The sequence below is a fragment of the Rosa chinensis genome, chromosome 2 (genome assembly GCF_002994745.2).
Source record: "Rosa chinensis cultivar Old Blush chromosome 2, RchiOBHm-V2, whole genome shotgun sequence".
NCBI classification, from domain to species: Eukaryota; Viridiplantae; Streptophyta; class Magnoliopsida; order Rosales; family Rosaceae; genus Rosa; species Rosa chinensis.
The window spans coordinates 50,475,522-50,487,027 of record NC_037089.1 but is presented as its reverse complement, the minus strand read 5'-3'; the positions used below and the strand labels follow the sequence as shown (position 1 = coordinate 50,487,027).

Below are 11,506 nucleotides of genomic sequence, written 5' to 3'. Positions count from 1 at the left end.
TGCATTTGAGTCTTGCAAAGAGGCCCTTGCAAAAGAGCAAATACAACAACTTGAAAATTTGTTGCCTTTGAGTATGCAAATGCAAGGAATTAACGGTTAACTATGGTTAGCTGATATACAAGGAGAATTCCTTGCATATCATTCCTTGCATTTAGTTAAAAAAAAATTAAAAAAAAAACAATTAAAACTGAATAAAAGAAAATAACCCAATTGTCATTCCAGATTTTTTTTTATTCATTGAATTAAAAATAATTAATTAGTTTGTTTGTACATCAAAAATTGCAATTTAGCAGTATTTCACTTAACCACATAACACTTCTAGTTCCAGATTCAGACAAATGACGCTTAGAGGTGTTTGAAACAGAAACTTGAGACAATTTGTCTGCATCTTTGCTTAGTGTCCGTTCTTTCAATGGCATATAGTGCCGGAGCCACTCCCCAATATATACCTGAATAACAGAAGATGGGAAAAGCTGAGAAACAGCATAGCCAGAAACATAGCAGATCACTCATAGAAGCAACTAATGATTAGGACATATAAGTTCATTTACAATAACTCGAGGGAAAAAAAAAAAACAATGTTCAAGATGCCTGAACACATAATTGAACTAACCTGTGCAGACCTCATGATCTTAGTATCAGAATCACCCAGGGATTCTCCAGTGTGCCATGTAACCAGCCATTCGAGGGATTGCAAACAAAATTGGGAAGAACTCCGTTGGAAATCTGATTGCTCTGTTTAACAAGAAGTCAATACTTTCTTACCAATTACAAACAGGAACCTACAAGCTTTCATATCTTTATACAAGGACAAGTACCTATATCTGAACTAGAGTAGAAATCAACATTTGGACAGCTTTCTGTTAACAAAATACTCATCAAATAGTGCAGCTTTCTCCAGCTACCTGCAAATCACATTAGATAACTGCGCTCAGATTTTTTGGTGTTTATTCAATTTAATAGTTACCAATAGTATAACAATATTCAGCTTACTTTGTCTATGTTCTATAGGATCGTAATGTTAGTCGATTCTTTACTTTTTTTCATTTGGATCTCTACCTGGAACAGAAACAAACACATAAAGCAATAAAATTTTATAGACATGATACAACCAATTATAGATTTAAGTGAAAGAAGAGCATTCTTAATACCATTGAAAATTTGATAGAGAGCTTTTTTTATCTCTTTTAAAGGATCTAATGCAGTCCACAAACTTCATACTCTTGAAACTTTGGAAGCAATCTGCTCATCAATTCCCATTTACCAGTATGCTAGGCCTTGCACCAGACCAAATATGAAAGCATTACCAATTGTGAGCTTCATTAACTTAAAATATACTAACAAACATCTGTTGCTAGACTATAGTGATATAAAAACATCAATTCAATATTATATCATTCCTGGTAATGGGCAACTAGTTCAAATCTTGTTTGGACTTAGAGTTCATCGACTAATAAATGATGCAGACATACTTTGTATATGTTTCTAATGTGCCCTTAAGAAAATTTTAATGTGTGATTCTTAAAGTGTTTACTACAACCCATGAAAGTATTCTTAGTGTGTATTATACAGTAAATAAAATCACAAAACCAACAAAGAAAAAATAGAAGAAACAAATAACAATAAATGTACTTGAATGTAATGTTCTGCTCTAAGTGCAGTAGCCATCTTACAACTTCTCTCCTGGTAAGAAACAGCATGTGTCTTGTCAAGTAAGGGCAGGTTTTCTACATATGAATCGACAAAGCAATATTGATATCCATAAACCCCAAGGATTTTAAATTGTCTGCTCAAAAGGTCAACTCAAAGAAGAGGCATCTGCACATTTTATCATAATGCTATTTTTATCTCTAGAATTGAACTTTCATGATCAGCTAAAGGAACAATGGAAACAAAAGTACGTATCAGCAAAATGCTATGTATATGTCAAGAAGCTCCCATATTCAGTGTTTCACAAAGAAATGCACGAAATTATAAGCAATAAAAATAGGCTGGTAGACACAAAATGAGCACACCTGCTGGAGTTACTACTTGTTTGTGTTCTGAATGGCAAATAGCTATGACCATGCTCAGCCCATATCAAAACTACCTAATTTGATCTCATCTGCACTTCAAACCCAACCAAGAGGCCAAATATAAGCTCAGGAAAAACAAAATTCATTTAACCAGATTTAGTTTCATAAGCATTCCTTCTCACCAAAGATCAAATAATCGATCTATAAAAGATAAGTAGTTTTCTAACATGCTGAAGTTATATATAAAATACATTACATCAATTTCTTGTATGCAAAAGAAATTTTCCCTTAAAGGAACATTGGGGGAATTTAAGCAGATTATTGCAATTATTCTTCTTATATAATTTGCTATGAACAAAACTACATAAAGAATTTAAACTATAGATGACTAAAAACTGTAACCTTTGTTGGAATTCTTGGCTTGTTGTTTGGTTGCAGACTGTGGTAGGAATTTTTAATACTTGATTCCCCAAGAACATGAAACAAATAGTAGTAAACGGAATTTGATGGGCATCACTTAGCTCAGAATTTCATTGATGAGCTATGCAGAGAACCTTGAAAAAGAAAAAGAAGTGAGATTAATATACATTACCAGTTGCTGGGAGAAGTCACCAACAAGGACCTTGAAAAAGGATGGTCTTTCTTCAAGCTCCATACACTCTCTTTCTTCTTCCCAGCTTGGTTCTTCTCAGCCCCACCACAACTATCTTGACTACCTCAATAACAAGGGTGTCTCCAAATGAAATTTGGTTCTCTTTACAAATATTACACCAGCCTTCCATACGCAAATTGACCCCTTGTTGTTTCTTTGAGTTTAATAGACCATGGCCTCCCAGCTGGATCTTGAAGCATTATGGTTTCATTGCTCATAAGACCTGCAACTATGACTACTCTGGTTGGAATTCTCTGCAATTAAAATAGGGAAAAGCTTCTTAGAAATAAAGCAGTTGACATTGGCTTAAGAATTTGGCAACAAAGTAAGTACTCATCAGGTCATATCAAGCATACCATGAAAAAAAAGTAGTAAAAAATGGATTCTCCGGATTGAAGGAGACGGATCCAATAGATGTTTCTTCAACAAGATCAAGTGCAGGTCTCTTTCCTAAAATGACGTGGTTGTCTGTATAATGCCAAATACAACAGCAAAACCAAGTTGTTACAAGATGGCACACACCAAACTTCTATAAGCTGTAGAGAAATGAAATAATAAACAGTATAACTTATTAATTGTTCTGTCCACAACATTGCCAATCCTGCTCTTGGTGCTTCAACATTATTCTTGCAGTAGCTTTTACCATAAATTATGACATCAAAAATTGATCCACCATCTTTAGTGAAAGTCAAGAAATCCCCAACTTCCAGAAAATGATGCTTTGCAAAACTCTGCCAACCATTATGGAAAACTAAGCGACCCTCGATCTCTTTTAACTATTAACATTCTGAACATCTTAAATGGGGGGATCTATAAATGCTACAATACCTCGGATACACATTCACGAGTAATTTCAATCGGCATCACCAGAACAATTCAACCTACAACCAAGCAAAAAGGGCAACAACAAAAAAATCCAAAACAAACAATAGAGCAGTTAAACATACAACCCAACAAAATTGAAGCTTTAACAAAATTGAGAGGTCGAGAGAGAGGACAATGCCTAAATAAAAAGGCCAGTCTTGAAACCCAAATGCCATCAATCATATAAACCCTAGGCAAACTGAATTGAAAACAAACCAAATTATATCCAGAAATCAAGAGAGAACCTTGCGAGCTAGTGCGAGCGATAAAGAAGGCCCCAACTAATTGAGTGAGTGCGAGCGAGCAAGAAAGCAGAGATGGGTGGCAATAACGACAGGAGAGATGGAGAACCTGGCGTTGTTGACTTTTGGGATTGAGTTGGAGTGAGAGTGTTCATGAGTTCCAGATTCGCCACTGATAGTTGGATTTGGGAATTTGGTGTTTTGGGTGTATTCTTCATCGATCTAGAAGGACCAGAAAGAACTTTTGTTTCTTCTTTTTCTAACTAGAGTTAGTCGAGTGATAAAGGCTCTGAGAAGCGTCCACAAATAAAAACAAGGAAGTGAGTTAAATCGTTGCAATTGTGGTTTGGAGAGCGCTAAAAAATCCCGCCCAATAATAATTGCAAGGATTCTAAATCTATATACAAGGAATTTACCATTTTTTAGATTTGAGAAGACCAAGTATAAGGAATTATTGCATTCCTTGCAAACTCAAAGAGCCAGATGCAAGGATTCACAAAATTCTTTGTATAAATCAACCAATTGCAAGGAATTTTGACTCCTTGCATATAAATCGGTTGCATATACCCAAATTTCTTGTAGTGAATTGATAAACACTGGAGCATAGAACAATACCCAAAAATCTGGAATTTGCTTTTTTCCTTCTTGTTCTTTCTTTTCTGATCGAGATTGACTTGCAATTCCAACTTCCAATTGCACCTAATATTGAAAATTGAAACCAATGAATGAGCAAGTTGTTAAAAATCAACAGAACTCAGAAAACAAGTGACAAGGCTTTTGATATCCAAATTTTCATTGGATATCAAATTTGAAGAACAGAACACCCAATAACTATTTTGATTTGACCTCAGCCTACATCGATGGAAAGCTGAAAAATTCGTATGATCACCGTAGAATAATAGAAACATAGAGAGGAAAAAGATTGGGTGATGGATGAGAATGAACTAAAGAATTGAGTAACCATTGAAACCAATTTAAAGAAAAAATTTGCTGGGTTTCAAGGTTTGGGACTTTAGAGAGAGCAAGAGACGCTTGGATAATCAATTTTGTGTTTGCCGTTGCGCGTTGGAAGAAGAAGAAGTAAAGACGCAATCTACGTCTAGAAATCTATTTTTTTTTTTTTTAACATTCCACTCTCTATACATATATAATTATATATATATATATATATATATATTAAATCTTATTGATAAAATCTGGTGCCCCTTCTATGTTGGGCCCTGAGCTGTCGCCAATGATGTCCATGGGCAAGGCCGGCCCTGTAAAAAATAAGACGTGTATAGTACGTGAAAAATACTTACGTGTATTATTCAGATATTTGATCAAATAGTTCATTGAAAAGTTCGGCAAAATATTTTTAATTAATTAAATAATTAAAATTTTAAATTAAAAATAATAATTTATGTTCATTTTTTTGTTCAATAATATGTGTAAAATACGGAAAAAAAAATGTAAAAATCATGTATAGTACGTGTATAATACTTTTGGCTTCAAAAGTACAGAAAATTTAACGAGTCCCTTTCAAAAATACGAAGTACGGAATTATTTTTGAAAAAAACGTAAGTACGTGTTTTATTCGCGTATAATACGAAAAATTACTAACTAGGTATATAACTAAAAATTGAATTTAACTATTTTGTTGGAGATGCCCAAAAGTAGCTAAAATTGAAATATAACTAATTACTTATTGAGTTCTGCTCCAACAGAATATCTAATCCTAAGTTAAATTTAACTTTTAGCTAAAGAGGAGAGAAAAATTTAGCTAAAGAGGAGAGAAAATTTAGCTAAAAGTTAAAGTTAGCTAGTCTGCTGGAGATCAAACTCAGCCTCAAATTAGTTAATTTTCAATATTATTTTGAAATAAGTACTCTGTTAGAGATACTCTAAGTTAATTGAAAAAGAATTTTACTTCAATTCCTAAAATTCTAAGGGTCTGTGATGAATTACGAATATGGGCTTCTTATATTATAGATAGAAAAAATATATCTCCAGAGATGAAAAAAAAAATAGCTAAAAGAAAATAAGAAAAAGAGAATTACACAACCTTATTAAGAAAATATATTCCCAAAGTTGCATGCACTGAAATTGAAAACACAATCAATCGCACCCAAATAAGAAGCCTACCTGGAGCTTAATCTCTCATATATCTCTGATTGCTCAATCGGATCCTCCGATTTGATCAAATGAACTCAATTTCACAAAATCGAAAGTTTGAAAGTTTCCCAAAATGAATAGAGACGAAGGCTTTCGAACGATACTTGAAACCGGTCCAATCGATCATCAAGGTCTCAGACTGCGGTGTCTTCTACTGCGTTAAGACGGAGATACCAACCATCGAACTTCTCATTAAACAACCCGTAATTGAGAAAATAGATTATAGAAGAAACGTATAACATATTATAGAAGGATGACAGCCTGTAATTAAAAGAAAACGGGAGGGCAAAAGCATTATTCAATTCCGGCTCGAGTGAACAATGCGACGCCCTTTAGATGTATGTATAATTTAACATAATCTTCAGGCCCCTACATATAAATGGCCCTGAGGCAACGGTCTCATGGGCCTTGCCTCATGTGCGGCACATTGAATCCTTCAACAATAGATGTCATGTATGATAGCTAGTGATTGGGGCGAGTTGAACACCAGAAGCACCCTTTATTTAGGGTATCATCAAGGGCACTTTATTTGTACATATTTACCACCTTCACGTATTATAGTTGCCAATTATTTATGCCAACTCTTCTTTGTATTGTCCTTAAAGATGATAAAAACACTCGATCCACACAAAACATAATTTTCTTTTTCTTTTTAATACGAAAAGACTAACAAGGCAAGCTAAAGGAAGGCTCCTCCTTGATACACAAAACATAATATGTATGTCCCTCCAACATAATTTTTGTCTTTACTCCTTGTAAATTTATTTTTTTATCAATTAAATTTGTATTCCACACAAAAGATAAAAACAATTGAAAACAAAAGGAGCTTAGTGGTAAAAACAGCTCTGCTAGGGTTTCTCCCTAGCGTCATTGTTTCACTGCGTTGTCAAAGGTGAGAAGCGGTGTTCGACACTAAGGCAAAGGTTGCGCCAGGCGCTAACCCTTAAGAGTCCTTTTCTGGCGTACATCTATGCATGGGAGACGAGGTTGTTAGTAGAGGCCGATGTGGACTTGCGTTGGCAGTTCGACAGAATAGGTTTCTGGTGGTGAAAGAGCACCTGCTGCTGCAGACGATGCTTTTGATGGTGGCGACATGTCTAATGGCAGCGACGCTTCTTCTGGAGGCAACGCTTCAGGTGGCGGCGGCTTGCCTAGCGTTGGTGTTACAAATCTAGCATGATTTGCTCAGCAGTGCCAGGTGCCCAACCTCTAGGTGTCCAGATCAGAAAGTTGGGGTCTATGGCTAGGTTTCTGTTGGCCCAAGGTATACCATTTGGATTTGGGACCCAGGAGGAGTTTTGCATGGTATCTTGGCTATAAGTATTATTTCAGGTGTACCGTGTTTATGTTCAGGTAGATTGCTCAACTCTACATTCTATAAGAGATCTCAGTATAATATTACTGTGAGTACCACAATTACATGTCTGGCAAACAGTGCTACTTGTGCTGGGACGAATATAGTTTTGATTGGTCTACAGATCTTTTGCATGCCTAGATTGTAGATTCTGATGGTTTGGTCTCCAAATCTCAAGGTCGTGGCCATGGTCTCATTGTTGGTAATAATCTTGAAGAGGCTAGGAATTTGCCTTCAGTTTTTTGTTAGTTTCTCTATAAATGATTCAAAGTAGTATTTTATTGTACATGAACAACTTTTTTTTTTTTTTTAAAAAAAAAACCCCACCCCATTCCCACCCTTGATGGGGCTCGAACTCTTGACCTCTTATATATGAGACCAAAGCCTTACCACCCCACCAAACACACACACCCGTACATGAACAACTTGTTGGTGTAGTACACCTTCTAGTTTGTTCTAGCTTAGCTCTAGCTTCAAGCCGTTTGTGGTCCCACGGTTGGTGTCTGCTCCCACGGTTTTTCAGGATGCCATTTTTTTTTTAGAAGAAATAGAATCCATTAATAACTGAAAAGATTACAACCCATTGGAATGACCAGTTGTGGTCCTACACCACGACACACATTCCTACCAAGATCCGTAGTTACGGGTCTGTCGCTAATAGAAACATCCATGAGCCAAAAAAGCCCAACCCCTAACCAAATTTTACGCCCGAAACCACGAGCTACAATGAAAGAAACCCAATCCCGAGAGTAACGATACAACCTTGCCACCAACATTAAACCGAGCCAATTTACCCTCTTCAACACCGTGTCCAAGTACCGCTAGACCACGTGCAAAGGCAATCCACCCTCATGTTGACAACCAGAAAGCACCGAAATTAAAACCCATAATTCCCAGAAGTAACGCCACAATAATGGCACACCAACAAGAACAGAACTGCCAAACCCTAACTCGAAGGAGTAGAGACTTATTGAACGTAACCAAAAAACTACCAAGATAAAAGAAAAACCTAAAACTAACCAACAGGGTGTTGCCTAGTTCTACATCCTTGTCCCAAACAGCAGCCACAGGATAATCTATAACCATCATCGCTGAACAGAAAACAACACCGTCTTCCTCTCCAAAAGATCTAGACCACCGATGGGACAATCCAATCCCAGGTATGCTGCGAGACTCCATCTCCGAGAATCAATCCCTTCGTCAACAAACTGCCCACCAAAACCCATAAGCACAGCCGCATAGCCCCATCCACAACCGTCATCATCCAGATCCGATGTAGAAGGCTGCCGATCTCGTCTTCTTGTCAGGCGTGAAGCCATAGTATTGCCATCACCGCCATCTAGAACAAATAGCCATACTGCTCTACCTCACGGCCTTGACCACCATAGAGCCTCCCAAGACCCGTCCGGCATCAATCCCCACACACCAGCGGAGCCAAAGGCCCACGCTGAAGCTAGGACACCGCCGGACGAGAGTCGCCAAGTGAAAACAAAAAAACTCAACTCTCTGTTCTCTAGGGTTGCGACTCCGAGAAAGATGGAGCCTTTTTCTTTTGTGTTCATCGAGATTCGGGATGTCATTCTAAACGATTGTCATCATTAAAAGTTTCAATGAATTCACTTTTTTTTAAAAATAAAATAAAATAAATAATAAAAAGATAAAAATATATTAAAAATAATAAATTAATTAAAGGACTTGTATGTTGGGCGCAAAACCGGAGATGCCAGCAAAGACTCTACTTTGTTTTGGCTATAAACTTCCGTGTCTTTTTTATCACTTCAACCGTAGCCCTCAAGATATAGGGTACCTACTACCTAAAGCCAGTGCAATGTACGTGTAGCCTGGCTTAATATTTCCCTTGGAGCTTACAGAAGAAATTGAAACGCCGTAGGTAAATGTCATATCGGCCATGGCTATCCAGATCTCCAGATAAAATGGAAAGTTACTGACAAGAAACAAGATCACAATTGTAGACGAAGAAAACGCTGCTGTGTTCGAGAAAAGGAACATTTTGAACGAATCTTTACTGTAAGGAGCTAAGACTGACTGGCCGGCAACATGAGTGTTATCATTATCTTGCCAAACCCCTCCCGGAGGGTTCATTCCGGCCGCAAAGGTTGCTGAAGCGATCAGGGTAGAGATCGACCACTAACAGAGCATTTCTTGTGTCATTGGTCGAGTCTCATTCTGGCTTAAACGAACATGAGGTTCATCAGATGGCTGTGTAGTCATTTCAACATCAGCCATTCCTATATGATAAGGAAGTAGCAAGTAATAGTGTTAGAATTAAGACTTTGCATTATCTATATTCATTAAGTAAATACCAATTGATTTAGTTTAAGATAAATAACAAGAAATACATGAGTTATCTCTATCTAGTTACCTATTGAGATTGTATGTCTCTCTTTAGGAGTTGGAAATTCAAGTTAGCCTTACCTGATTAACATTAAGCTAATGTGATAAACTTTAGTCTCCTAAGTGATAAGCTTTAGGCTTTATCTGGACTCTTTGATGGGTTGAGTTCATCTTGAGGTTTGCCTATATATAGCAGGAGATAGTCCCTGCCTCTACCATGCCAAAACATTCAGTTCATTTCCATTAGTGAGGTTAAACAATGGTAGAAGGCAGAAGACTATTTCCTTGGTGATTTGCTGCAGAAGGCTTCATTTACCTTTTGCTGTTGAAGACCATTCCCTTTCTTTTGCTGTGTTGCTGAGTTGGTGATCTAATGTCGAACATGTATTCACTTGGACAAACTATCCTGGATGGAATCAAGAGTGTAGATGCAGGTACAATTCCAATCCTATTGGCAATGTTCTTGAATGCATATTTATATATCTGCAATACATGTATTTGTGCTTTTATGAATTGGTCTTGGTTAGTATATGGTGATATGGTTGCAGCATCATGCTTAACAAATAGGAGAGATGTAAACACAACTCAAGAATAGGCTAGGATTTTCCTACCGTCCTGTGCTTTAAATAGAGTTCATGGTTAGGTAGATTATTAGTTTTGACTAGGGCTGTCACTTGGTCGGTTGGAATCGGTTATAGATATTACCAACTTCAAAACCAAAGCTTTCGGTTTCAAAATTGAGCTACCAATTACCAACCAAAATTTTCAGTTTTTAATCATATCTACCAAATTCGGTATTTCGGTTTTTGGTATTACCAACTTTAGAACAACTAATTCTTTGTAATATAAATTAGAATGAACAAAATTAGGTTTTTCAATTTTATAACCTTAAACTTCGTAGTCATCTACTAATCATAGCTTTCTTTTGTATATATGACATCAAATTTTAACTATTTTCAATAAAACTAGGTTATTTAACCATTTTGGACTAGGTTACTCAAAATACATATACTATTAATTATGTAGTATATTGAGTAATGTTCATACTATTATGAAAACTTTTATGTTTATTTCTTAATATACATGTATGTATATTGAAAACCATAATATATAAAGCTAATATTTAGATAATCGGTAAATTCGGTATTTACCAAAACCAAACCAGCTTTTTCGGTAATTTTCGATTTCGGTTTTATCGGTTTCGGTTACCAAAAAGTCGGTTTATCAAACCTAAAGTATCGGTTGGTATTTGGTCAGTTTGGTAATTACCAAACCAAGTGGCAGCCCTAGTTTTGACCCTTCCTGGACAGTTGGCACGACTGTACGACTTTCTTATTAGTCCTTGGAATTTCTTTCGATATCTGCAATTTCATCACGACAAGTTTTAGAAAATTCAGAAAATTTAGAAACTTCATTGTTCACTGAAGGAAGAAGCTTGAAAACTAGCTCATGATTTAAGTTTTCAAATTGTCGTCTATCGTCAATTTTGGCGACTTTCTGTAGTTCTTAATCGTGATTGACCTCCTGCAAACAAATACACATCAATGATCAAACATAAACATAGGTTACTCAGTTACGTATAAATATGGAATTGTAGTTGCTGATTATCTTTAATTACCTCTGTAAATGACAAAAGTTGTGCATTTTCAACCACAGCACACACACGTACCTGTGTAACCTGCATTATGAGGTGTGAGGAAACAAGGTTAGATCGACTACTGTGATAAAGTAATATGGGGTTCACATCCAAAACCAATTGACAATGGATGGAGTGACCCAAACCCTTATAAAATTAATTGACAATGGATGAAGTGGCCCAAACCCTTATAAACACCTAAGCTAGGTCCCATTTTTCCCATGTGGGATGTAT

General features: G+C 36.4%; 1 long non-coding RNA gene across 11 annotated transcripts; it reads right to left on the bottom strand.

Annotated features, from left to right (window-relative positions):
* Nucleotides 1–216: 216 nt before the first annotated feature.
* LOC112185628 lies at nt 217–4,897 on the bottom strand. Of its 11 annotated transcripts, none has more exons than XR_005806698.1 (11): nt 4,190–4,897; nt 3,777–4,062; nt 3,236–3,548; nt 3,024–3,135; nt 2,608–2,921; nt 2,016–2,104; nt 1,152–1,277; nt 994–1,059; nt 819–905; nt 614–735; nt 217–449 (listed from the first exon to the last, which is right to left on the bottom strand). It is a non-coding gene; the product is annotated as an uncharacterized LOC112185628 (long non-coding RNA). The 11 variants fall into 11 exon arrangements; XR_005806704.1 differs by having other exon boundaries at nt 1,152–2,104; nt 3,236–3,398; nt 3,496–3,548; nt 3,883–4,062; nt 4,190–4,896; XR_005806696.1 differs by having other exon boundaries at nt 1,152–2,104; nt 3,236–3,398; nt 3,496–3,548; nt 4,190–4,895.
* Between the last annotated feature and the right edge of the window lie 6,609 nt (nt 4,898–11,506).